The sequence below is a fragment of the Tachypleus tridentatus genome, chromosome 11 (assembly GCF_004210375.1).
Source record: "Tachypleus tridentatus isolate NWPU-2018 chromosome 11, ASM421037v1, whole genome shotgun sequence".
Taxonomy (NCBI): Eukaryota; Metazoa; Arthropoda; class Merostomata; order Xiphosura; family Limulidae; genus Tachypleus; species Tachypleus tridentatus.
In genome coordinates, this window is record NC_134835.1 from 85,527,889 (window position 1) to 85,540,322 (window position 12,434).

Sequence of the window (12,434 nt, forward strand, 5' to 3'; positions counted from 1 at the left end):
TCTCACCTGTACCAGTTCCCTATTTCTATCAGCAATTTTTTTAAGTCTTACAGGATTTTGTCTGCAGTTCCTGGCAATATGCCATTTTAAGTTACAGTTGAAGCACTTACTGCCCTCTGGTTTCTTTCTTCCATTCTGAGTAGCCTATTGTCTAGCTAACCCTTTTAATTCTTCTAAATTTACATCAGAGATCGTTGATGTTTTCACACTGTTTGACATAATACTTCCAAATTTCCTGAATAGTATTTTCGGTTAGTTAGTTGTGGCTTTAATTGTTAACTGGCTAGATTCCATTAAATAGATATTCCTACTATGCTTTAAACTAATTTGCATAAACTCAATTACTATAGCATCCGTGAAAAGGTCACGTGCTAGTAAATCTTAATTTTATGTTGAGGATCTCGTTAAGATAATTGGTCAAGTCCTCTCACATCTTGAACGAGCTCAGCTAATATCTCATTCTTCCTTCTTACTCTGCTTTTATACCTTGCTTTAGAAACGTTATTTTATGTGACAATCCAAATCTTAAGGCAGCCATGTCTAATAGTTGTTATGGCTTTCTGTTGAAAGGTTTATCAATGATGTTAGTATTAAAGTTGGTCTTTTTAAACGTGAAGAAAGATGAATGGATTGCTATCCACTAATCAATACTTTCATTTTGGGAATCATTTTAAATTGTCTTTGGTGTGTTTTTTATAGTATCATTTCTTTACCAACTATTGAACTAGACTTATAAGTTCTGTGATTTGATGAAGTTGAGGAGTAGCTGAATTTGTTCATGAAAGTCTTGCAGTCTAGGTGTCACACACCAAAAGTGGTAACAGGTGTAGATTCATCGATTTTTCTTATTCCATATTGTAAAGATAGTTGTGTTTGAAGCTGGAATTACTGAAGCAGTGCAGAGAGAGAGAGAGGTGTGACTGGTTTGATTCTCGCACTTCCGAATTTATTTTCTAAATGTTCTATCCTGACATTGGTGTTATTTTCACCTTGTTGAACTTGTTATAGTCCTTTTGTAGTTCATCAAACTTGATATCTAAATCTAATGCACTTCAGTAATGTTGTTTTGTACTTCTCTAATATCATTCTGTGTTTCCATTCTTTACTTTCACGATTTTTTTTAAATACCTCTTTTACTTCACTGTTGTTCCTTTGTACAATTACAACCTTGATCTTGACCAAAATTATTTTTGTTCATAATTTTTCTCTAAATCTCATGTCTCGTTCTTATAATTCTTCGCTTAACTTTGTGAACGTATCTTCCAATTTTTTCTCTTCTTACAATTAATGTTCTTTCCACTGTCTCATCATTCCCAGATGCTACTTTGAACACGTGTCTTGATCTTGAAGCTATATTTCATTTGATTTCATTTTTACTAAAACAATCACACTTTTTACGTCAGTATTTCAATGGTATCTATTGTTAGTTCTTTGAATAATCCAATGACAAGTAATCCAAAATCCAATCCAATTACAAGTTACATAGTTTCATGGAATAGCTATGGGAGTAAAACACTAAGGAGTTTCTCACACTTGTTTGTTTCCCTCATTCACACAGTACTTCTTGTATCTATTTTGTTTTTGAAACATAAACCCAATGTTCACGAAATTTAAGTAACACGAAAACTGACTAACAAACTCACTTTCTTAAAAATCAGTAAAATATTGTTACAGAATCACTAAGCAATCAACAATCGCACTATTCTAGTGTAACTCCCGTTTTTCTATTGCTCATATAGTTTCATAATATTTCGAGAAAACATTAACCATTAAGACATGTACTCACAATGTGACATCAGAAAATCTCTCTCTAGCCAAAATAATACAATCGCCTAAATGTTAACCTGAAAATGACCTAAGAAGGTCAAAACGTTGTTCTATACTTTATCTTAATTAAAGTTTTAACACCCATACCAGCTGTCTTGAGATACATTTTTACTTCAAGTGGGTTTCTCGTCATTTATGAATCGGTTAAGTTATAAAAGAACATAACCTTCAATTATGGAAGATATTTTATGTTAAAATTACAAACAAGAAACTGTTCACTAAATAAACAACAAATGGCGAATTGGAAGATAACCTTACGTTCACTTCCGCACGACTATTTAGTCGATATTATTGGTTATAGTAAATTTGAAATCAACACAGTCTCACCATAACCCTACACTACAATATTCAGGCATTCTTTCTAGGATATCCTATTCAGTAAATTTGTGATATAAAATTAAAGTGCAATTCCAAGCTATAAATAAAGAGTAAACTCTCACATTCTTTTGCTGCTTAAAATAAACACAACATTTTCACGAATCTGCCACTATTAAATTGTCATATTCTTTCATACAGTACCAACCGATCACCAATCCTTGATGGATTAAGACGTGATCGAAATGATAACACCCACTAGTTTTGCTTGACACAACTTCTTTAGAAAATCAAAATATAAAAAGAGCAAAAGAGAATTTTAGAAATAAGTGGATTACTTGATAAACGTAGCAGTAGGTGAATATATAAGTATATTATTATTTATTTCGATTAATATTTATTTATTAATCTGTTGTTAATTTTGTCATAAAATATTCTCCATATACAATATATAAGGCACACGTCATCTGAAAGCATATTTGGTCAAAGTTATAATAATGATTATTGTTTACAAATCTGGTCAAGCTCACCATTTTTAACGCATAACTCACATTTTCGTTGCATACATTTACTTCGCTAGTTTTAGACAATTTAATCAGAAGACATACATATAAATTACATTTATATGAAAGCAACACGTGAGAAGAACAAAGAACAATTGAAAACTGTTTCTTAAAGCTTAAAAAATATTGGTCATTCGTATAGATTAGCATTAACAGTACAGAGTAGTTCTGTGAAAATAAACCTATTTGATAGCTGGTTTGGGGCAGAATAAAAACGTTTAATAAAACTGACATATTTCTTAACATTGTCATGATATCAGTCACTTAATACTAATTTGTTCAGAATTATTCGTTTCCAATAGGCATAAGTTTTTCTTTTAGAACGTAGTCAAGTACTGTAAATATTAAAATGTCGCGAGAGTTTTTTTCTTTGTTCTGTATTGTTCATTTTTTGACTAGTAAACAGAGCACAAATTAACTAGTATGACGTGCGGTCAAAACAACATGCAGGACATACTATGAATTGTTTACAGGTGTTAAAGAGTTGGAATTTTTCATTTTTTATAGATCGGATTGTAGTGATTCAAATTATCATATATTATCAGTCAATATCCTATACTGGATCCTTACTTCATATACCAAATTTCAAGACAATTCATTGTGAAATAGACCAGATATAAAATCTCCAATTTTGATTGAATTTCTTCCTATGTTTTTTTTTCGCATCGAGAGTATGAAAACTTTATTTGATAGAAAAACATGCTTAATTTTAACGGATTTTTTTTTTGCCAGACTTGATGCCCTTATATATCTTTACAGCCTATAATTAAATGTTAAACTTGGCCTAAACATTAGTCACTTGTGCAAAGTTATTCAACAAAAACCGTTCATTTTTTATCAACATTTTTGCGCACGTGTACGCAATGTTTCATGCACAGTTCAACCTAATTGGATTGTCACTCTTATTACTCCATAACTTAAAATGCGACAAATTTTTCGTGGTATCACACGGATTTGAACCCGACTCACCAGATTCAAAATCCAGGGTTCTGAGATACGAAAAATACACACATTAGATCAAAATGTAAGAATGAAGTAAGAATTTCGTATGAATTTATGGTATGTAAGAAACCTATATCTTCATTTCTACAGGAATTTTCTTTACAAATGTTACTACAGCTAGATCACTAATATATCACGCTGCAGTAAGGAGAGAAAGATATCTCGCAACGGCAATCTATGTATGATTTTGTAATATAAATGTACAGACATGTGTGTGTGTACGTATATACACATACATACGTCTTTGCTATAAATTACTCATTTTTGATATTTTAACCTTCCTTAGTGAAGCGAGTATTAGAGTTCGCCGTGGTGTTTTAGACGAATTCAATGTCGAACTGGAATCCGAACAGTTCGCATCAATCACTGTTTGTGAAGTTAAATTTTATAATTATCTGGAAATGGGTACGTATAACAATCTGACTAACAGTAAGTTGGTTCGTTCAAAACCCTTTTAGAGATTACATCCAATATGATATTCGTCAAATAAACTGAATTTAAAGATTGCGGATTATTTCCGTTCTAGTCTTTTAAATTACTCTGAGGTACAGTTGAGAAAGAGGCCATTAATGATATGTTAAACAAAATATTATTTTAAATATATATATATATATATACATGCCTTGTATACAGAAGAACTAACTACGTAGTTTCTACTTAATCTCAATTTCAACAGATAAATGATTAAAATTATAGTTAACAAGGAAATATTGTATACAAAAATTATTATTTCCGGTATATAACTGTCAATCAGGATGTTGTTTTGTTCCGTCTAATGACGAATAAAATTCATGACCCCCTTCTCATTTTGCCGCACCATTGATTTTACACAGCTGTGTGGTCTGACAGTAGAAACGAGGAAAAATCGATATATAAGCAGTCCCTATTCAGCTTCGCTGCCTTTAGTCCTGTAAGAAATCGCCTTCACTGCGAGACCTGACATAAATCTGATAGGGAAAAGACATTTACAGGGGTACACTCACAAAGAATGTGTTTGAATACCAAATAATTAGCCTCTATTTCTCTTCAACAAATCGACAAGGAATGTTGTAAAATGCAAGGATAATTGAGAAACTCTTATTTTAAGCGTTTGAAAATGTGATTAGTGAAAATAAATCATATACTTAGTCACGGACTGTTTTTGTTGTTGTTATTGTTCCAATTTCAAGGTGAGTTTAGGTAGTTTCGTCGACCTATTTACTTTACTTTTTCCTGTTTCTCTTGAGATAATAATTTGTAATTTACATTAAGTAAGGTCTAGAGCCTTATACAGAACAAAGGCCCAGTAAATAACTCAGATCTGATACAAGACTGAAGCTCTTAAACGTTTTATCTTACAATCAACTAAAAAAAGTACAGGAAAAATTCATAAGAAAAAAGCATTCTACTTAAAATTCACGCCTTTTCAGTTATTAACCACACTAACAGCTCTTCTTCAGTGAAGATTAGTGATACGTATTTACTTCCGGATTCACTATACAAAACGTAAATTATCGTAAATCAAATACAGAGAAAACAGTTAATAATACGAATATATTTGTTACTTTTAAGATGCCATTTATTTATGTAAAAATAATAATATATTTCTCCTATCAGTTGGGTTCACACATTTACATGCATATACACTTTCAAATAATGAAAAATTAAGCAAAGATCCGGCAAAGTTTTTATACCAACTTTCGACAGGCACTAATGAGCTCAATTCAGGTCAATAGTCAGAACATGAATTATACAGAATGGTGCTGCGGACTGCAACTTAAATATGTGATAGACTTACAGAAAGGAAAAGGTAGAAGGTAACAGAAAAGTGATTGACAACGTATATGTGTTTCACTATTCAAGTGAGATTTGTATTCTTATAGCCGCGGTTGGTGTAATGTTACTATCACACACGCATGGGTACTATGATAGCTACAAATAGATAAGTATATTGGTTTCGATTATACATCAGTAATTTTATGGAAATTACGCTTATTTCAAATTTAGCAATGAAAAAAATGAAAAATGGATACAATATAATTTGACCTATGTTAAAAATTATATTTATTAAGATACACCAGTTAAATCAATCACAAGTTAATATGTTGATTTCACATCATTTCAGCGTACCTTACGAAAATACTTTTTTTTATCTAGAAAATCTAGTAACGAGTCAAATAGTGTTCTATTGACCTAAATACGTTTCTTTACAATGTAGTAAGTTTCTGTTAACCTGAAGAAAAAGCATAAAAAGATTTACGAGGTGTATAAAAAGAAATAATGAATTTGAATGGTCGCAATAAAATAAAAGTTAAATAAATTGTTCTGTAAATAAAGTTGGGATAAGACCTAGCTAAAGATTTATTAGACAGCCTTCTCCTTTTGAGCTTGTGTATTTATGAATGATACATGTATATATAAGTTTAGACTATTGATTTTCGGCACTTTTATATATATATATATATATATATAAAAATTATAAATTATCGACAAGCAAATAGTGAGAAAAGAAACCTGAATGATATGAGTACTAATAACAGTGACAAATCCTCATATTATTTAAAACTAAGGAAAAGGCTGATAAATCCTTAAAAGACTGATAACCTTTAACTACAAGACTTCCTTACCTCTGCTCTTTCTTCACCTTCATGTATGCTCACCGGTAATGGCCAAGGTAGAGAACGCGGAAGACTACAATAGCAACTCGTAAAACGGATTATGAACAGAGAATTACTCGACACTGTGTGAGGGATTTCGCAAACATAGAAAATAGTTCCAAAGAACCACAGACACAACGATCTGTTCTTTTAGACATTCTAGAGTGGATATCTTCAAATACATAAAACGTTTCCCATTTATTCATTGTTAACTTCCCGTTGTTTTCATACCACTAAATCTCGTTGAATCGCAGAAATTATTAAGAAGTGTTAAGTTAACTGTGCTGCCGATTAGATAAACTGACAGTGTGGTCGATAGGAAGTCCACATTTCGGAAACTATCGCCCTCTATGGCTAACTTTGCAAGTTAACTATACTTTTAAATCTTTTTAACTCTACCATACATTATACATAATGTGCATCTCCTTTTTTTCCTTTTTAATTTCGAAACTATTTATGCGCTAAATAAATTTTGGATCCAATAACTTTGTTGGTTAATAACATATGATTTACAAAAAAGTGTAAAAAAAAGGCCGATAACTGAAGTTAAAACCAAAGATCCCGCAAGGGTCTATTCTGTATTTTGTTTAAAAACGGCTGGTTTCATCCAGTTTCTAGGATCAATATTTTATGCTGAATGGTGCAACAAGCAACAGCATAAGATTACTCAATATTTTGCAATGTATGAATTTCACTGATTGTGAACTTAAAACAAGTCAGTAGTTCGAAGGTCAACCAGATGCTACGCCTAACACTGTAAGTCGTTTGGAAAGACATTTTATTATACAAAATGAATCCCAAAAACCAATTATCTAACTTAATTTTGAATAAATTTGTAACACATATTTATGCTAATATCCGTCAAAAAAGAGAATAAATTACTAATCTTTCATACATTTTCTGAATAAAAATCATAAACTCGAATGATTTTCAACAAATAAAAATCTGGTAATGATGCGACACTCCGTGACAATCGGAGAAGAAGAAGCATGCAGTTACTTTAGTATCACAGTCAGTAGGGGATTCAAGAAGTTAATATGTGGATTTGATTTGTTTTGAATTTCGTGCAAAGGTACATCGGGGTTATCTGCGATAGCTGTCCCTGATTTAGCAGTGTAAGACTAGAGGGAAAGCAGCTAGTCATCACCACTCACCGCCAACTTTTGAACCGCTCATTTGCCAACAAATAGTCAGATTAACCGTCGCATTCTAGTTCCTTCAAGGTTGAAAGCACCAACATATTTGGTTGGACGACGATTCGAACATGCTATCCTCAGATTACAATTCAAACGCTCTAACCACCTGACCATGACAAACCTTCCATAGTGATTTAGATATAAACATAAAAGGAAGAACCGTAGGTGAAGAACAGATAAAACACTCTATTTTATTGTAGACAAAGGTGCAACGAAAAGTTAAATTAATGTGATCCATGATAATACAGACGAAAACAATTGTACAGACAAATACTGTAATTAAACAAAAATATAACGGTATGTTCGTAAAAAAATTAATAGAACTGTATTGGTTTGAACTGAATATAAACTGTTTATAAAGTTAAAAGAAGAAACATAAGGTCGACAACTGTTTAACATTTCTAGCAAAGAGTACAACGGTGAGGGAATATTTCAGAGGCACGTCTTAGCTCTTTTAAAGTACAAACAAACCTGTTTATGCGCCAAAACAGCTGTCATAATTCACATTTTTTAAATAGCTGATCAATCACGAAGCAAATAACAAGGAGCTAGAAATATCTCTGCTTTAAGTGACAATCGTAAAATACTCTCAAACTCAGGTTGATATAGTATCCAATACAACTACCTATAATACAAGGATGAGAATTAACATATAATGTAGATAATGATAAAATTAAAGCAAAGATTTTGATTGGTCTTTGGAGGTATTGTATTAATACAACTAAAGCAGCAATTATATGTTTTTATAATGTCAAATCAGAACAAACACATAAAAAACCGGTTTTATTTAGCGCAAATGTACTGTAGAGTTATAGGAGTTGTGTTCAGCGTGCCGATCGAGTCCCTGAATTTAGTCTTAAAAGTATTTATGCTTATTGCTAGTCCACCGGGAAATAAAAAAAAAGTCAAATTATTGTTTGGAAAAATAAGAGTCAATAGTTTGGTCATCGAACAACTTTTCCTTTTTTTATTAATAATATAAATATATCTAAATATTTTTATAAAACTCTAAAAAAAACAAGAGTGAATCCTCAATAGCCGAGGCACTTGAAATTATTTTAAGCAGAATTAGACTAAATTCATCTAAGACATTTGTCATTTTTATTAGCTAAATTTTCCTGCACCAACACTGTCAAGCGTGGAGCGCGAGTATATCAAATTCGATTGTATTACTCCTCAGGATTTCTACCAGTCTACCCCCAAACTAAAATTATTTTACATAGGATTATTCTATAAGACCTTGAGCGTGATCAAATGCATCAATCAAAAGGGTTTGACCAAAACCGTAATTAGATCTATAGACTAACAAATGAGGGAACTATACGCTAAACGTTTGTACTTGAAAAAAGAAATCAGAACCGTTCTATGAGCCATTATGCCGCGGCTAGAAAGAGTCTAACAAAGTATTTCTAGAACTGATTTGAATTCCGACAAAGTTACATGGGGGTTATCTGCGATGGCCATCCCTAATTTAGCAGTGAAAGGTTAGAGGGAAGACAGCTAGTCATCATCGCCCACCGCCAACTCTTGAACTACTCTTTTACCAACGAATGGTAGAAGTGACCGTCAAATTACAATGCCACCACGGCTGAAAGGACAAACATGTTCATTAAGACAGGGATTCGAACCTGATATCCTTAGATTGCGAGAGAATCGCTCTAATCACCTAACCACGCACTTCTGTAAATGTTATGTCCTTCATTTATTTTCATTAAATGTTTATTAATGAACAAGTATCTATAAGTTAGTAATTTACATTATTTAAAAATGTTTGTTGGAAATCAAACACAAAGATAAACAATGGACTATCTGTGTTTTGCCCACCACGAGTATCAAAACCCGGTTTCTCGTGCTCTTTGTAAATAGAAGTTAAGATAAATAGTAAATGTTAAATAATGCAACAGTTATGCTTTTAAAGATTATTACATGCGTTACAAATATTCAGTTAAAATGCGTTTGACCCAGATACATCCACGATATTAAAAAAATACTTAGGATCAGGAAGCTTAATAAACCACTTTAATAAAATAATAATAATCAAACTCTAGTGTTTTCGACAGGTAAATACGCCTTCATCAAGGTAAAAATTATCATGTCCTTCTTCCCTGTTTGTTTGTTTTGAAGTTCGCGCAAAGCTACTTGAGGGTTATCTGCGCTAGCCGTCCCTAATTTAGCAATATAAGACTAAAGGAAAGGCAGCTAGTCATCACCACCCACCGCCAACTCTTGGGCTATTCTTTTACTAACGAATAGTGGGATTGACCCGTAAATAATGACGATCCAACGGCTGAAAGGGCGAACATGTTTTAATGTGATGGGGATCTGAACACACGATCCTCAGATAGATCAACAGTCGAGCTCTCTAACCACCTGGCCGTGTCGGGCCTTATTTATGTAGAGCATAAACAGTTATATTGACTTACTGTTTGAAATATTTTTCAAAAAAGGAAACAAATAATAATTTGGCATTTTACTTTAGCCTCCAGTGTCAATGAAATAGGAATTTTAAACTTTTTCCCACCGAGAGCCCAGGACCCCAAACTGAATAAAATTGAGGATATCAAAATAAATGTCAAGGTCCATGTAAAATATTCAGAGTCCCTTTAGAACAAATAATCTTAACGTTAAAACTGTATAGTGCAGGTTTATGAGGACCAGATTTTTAGTGTTATGACCCTTAAGACTTACCGGTGAGCCATTTGGTGGCTTGTCTTGTTCTAACAAGAAGTATTACAATTTTTGTCCCAAAGTGAAAATGTTACTAAGGCTTTTAATTACTTCTTTTATACTTTCACTAAAATCACATGTACTTGTCTGTGTCATGTTTAAAAATGCGTAAAGTACTAGCATGACCAGGTGGTTAAGGCATTCGACTCGTAATCTGAGGGTTACAGGTTCGAATACCCGTCATACCAAGCATACTCGTTCTTTTAGCCGTGGGGGTGTTATAATGTTTCGGTCACTCCCACTATTGTTTATTTGGAAATTTCGCGCAAAGCTACATGAAGACTATCTGTACTAGACTTCCTAACATAGGAGTTTAAGAGTAAAGGAAAGGCAGTTAGTCATCACCGCCAACTCTTAGGCTATTCTTTTATCAACTAATAGTGGGATTGAATGTCACATTATAGCATCCCCACGGCGGAAAGGGCGAATATGTTTGGTGTGATGGCGATTCGAACCCGCGACCCTCTGGATTATGAGTCGAGTGCTTAACCACCTGGCAATGCCGGGCCGTTACACTTGGCAAGCAAATTATTTTATTGCTAACTCTATGATAAAAAGCTCGAATTTTTGCAGTTTCCATACATTTTTTATAAGTAAAAGAATCTTTCTGTTGATTTGAATTAATGAGATGTTGATTTAAGAAAACAAGAAGTTCAAATCCTAATCCTGTTACGATGTATATTAAATATAAAAAAAGGTTCCTTATATGGAAATGACATTTTTTGATATGTAATTTTACAAAATTTTTTAGAAAAAGAAAATTATTCAAAAGCTACATGTTACAACTCCAGTAGTGACTTCACACGTGAATGTTAAGTACTAAACCTAATTTGTGAGTGGTGTTTAACATGCTCTCCTTTAAATATAAATAGCAGAACTTTAAAGACAAATCTGTGTCAGGGGAATTAAAATCATTATCGAAAACCTGATGAAACTAAAACCACATTTATGTCAGTTCCATCAAAGTGAAGCTATAAACAGAATGACATTACCTGTAACAGTTTTAATTTTTACGTAACTGTCTTTCCTCGGATTCAGAACCTTTAGATATTCTAACTAATTTACATATTTTTTAAAGTATCATGTCATCCCATAAGTAATGTCCGATAATTTAATACAGAAAGTGTATCATCATTGCTGTCTTTGTAGAAGGCTTTAATGACTAAAATATGTAGTAGAACGTGTATAGAAATATTCAGACAAATAAAAGAAACTAACCTAACTCCACTTTTTCAGATCATTAATCAAATAAACCCTTATGAAGATGGATGTGTCTGAAGACCACATAAGGCATATAATGCTTTATGAGTTTAAAAAAGGCAATAGTGCAGCAGAAACTACACGAAACATTCAAGGTGTTTATGCTGGGGAGCCTCTCAATGAAAGAAAATGTCGAAGGTGCTTTCAGAAGTTCAGATCAGGTAACTACAGCTTAAGTGATGCGCCACGTTTAGGTCGTCCTGTTGAGTATAATGATGACTTGCTGCTGGCTACACTTGATGAAGATTGTGCCGTAACAGTTGAAGAACTAGCACAGAAGCTTAATTCAACCCATTCAACAGTTCATCGTTATCTGCAACAGCTTGGAAAGGTGTCAAGACTTGAAAAATGTTTCCCCCATGATTTGACAGAAGCCAACCTTAGAGCAAGAGTGGACATTTGCACTTCTCTGTACTCTCGTGAACGTAACTCACCTTTTTTTTGGACTGGAGATAAAAATATGAATATTTTATAAAAGTGTTAAGCGCGGCAGACAATGGCTCAGTGCAAATAAACTGACTAAAGTACAGCCCAAAATGGACCTCCACCCTAAGAAAATCTTGTTAAACGTTTGGTGGGATATTGTTGGTGTGATCCACTTTGAGTTGCTACCACTCAATGTAACGATTACATCATACTTCTATTATCAACTGTTAGAGCGTTTGAATATTTCACTGAAAGAAAACAGGCCTGGTTTGATCAATTGTAAAGATGTTGTATTACACTAGGATAATCCTCGAACCCATACAGGAAAGATCACATCTGCAAAGATTGAAGACTAGAGAGAAGGCAGCTAGTCATCACCACTCATCCCCAACTCTTGAGCTACTCTTTTATCAACGAACAGTGGGATTGACTGTCACATTATAACGCTCCCACGGCTGAAAGGGCGGGCCCGGCATGGCCAA

General features: G+C 33.1%; 1 protein-coding gene across 1 annotated transcript in view; it reads right to left on the reverse strand.

Annotated features, from left to right (window-relative positions):
• LOC143232663 (major facilitator superfamily domain-containing protein 6-like) overlaps positions 1 to 6,647 on the reverse strand; it is a 40,144-nt gene extending 33,497 nt beyond the window's left edge. Inside the window, exon 1 of the mRNA XM_076468330.1 lies at positions 6,314 to 6,647. The gene's annotated coding sequence lies outside the window, so the exon portion shown is untranslated. The remainder of the gene's footprint in view (positions 1 to 6,313) is intronic.
• Between the last annotated feature and the right edge of the window lie 5,787 nt (positions 6,648 to 12,434).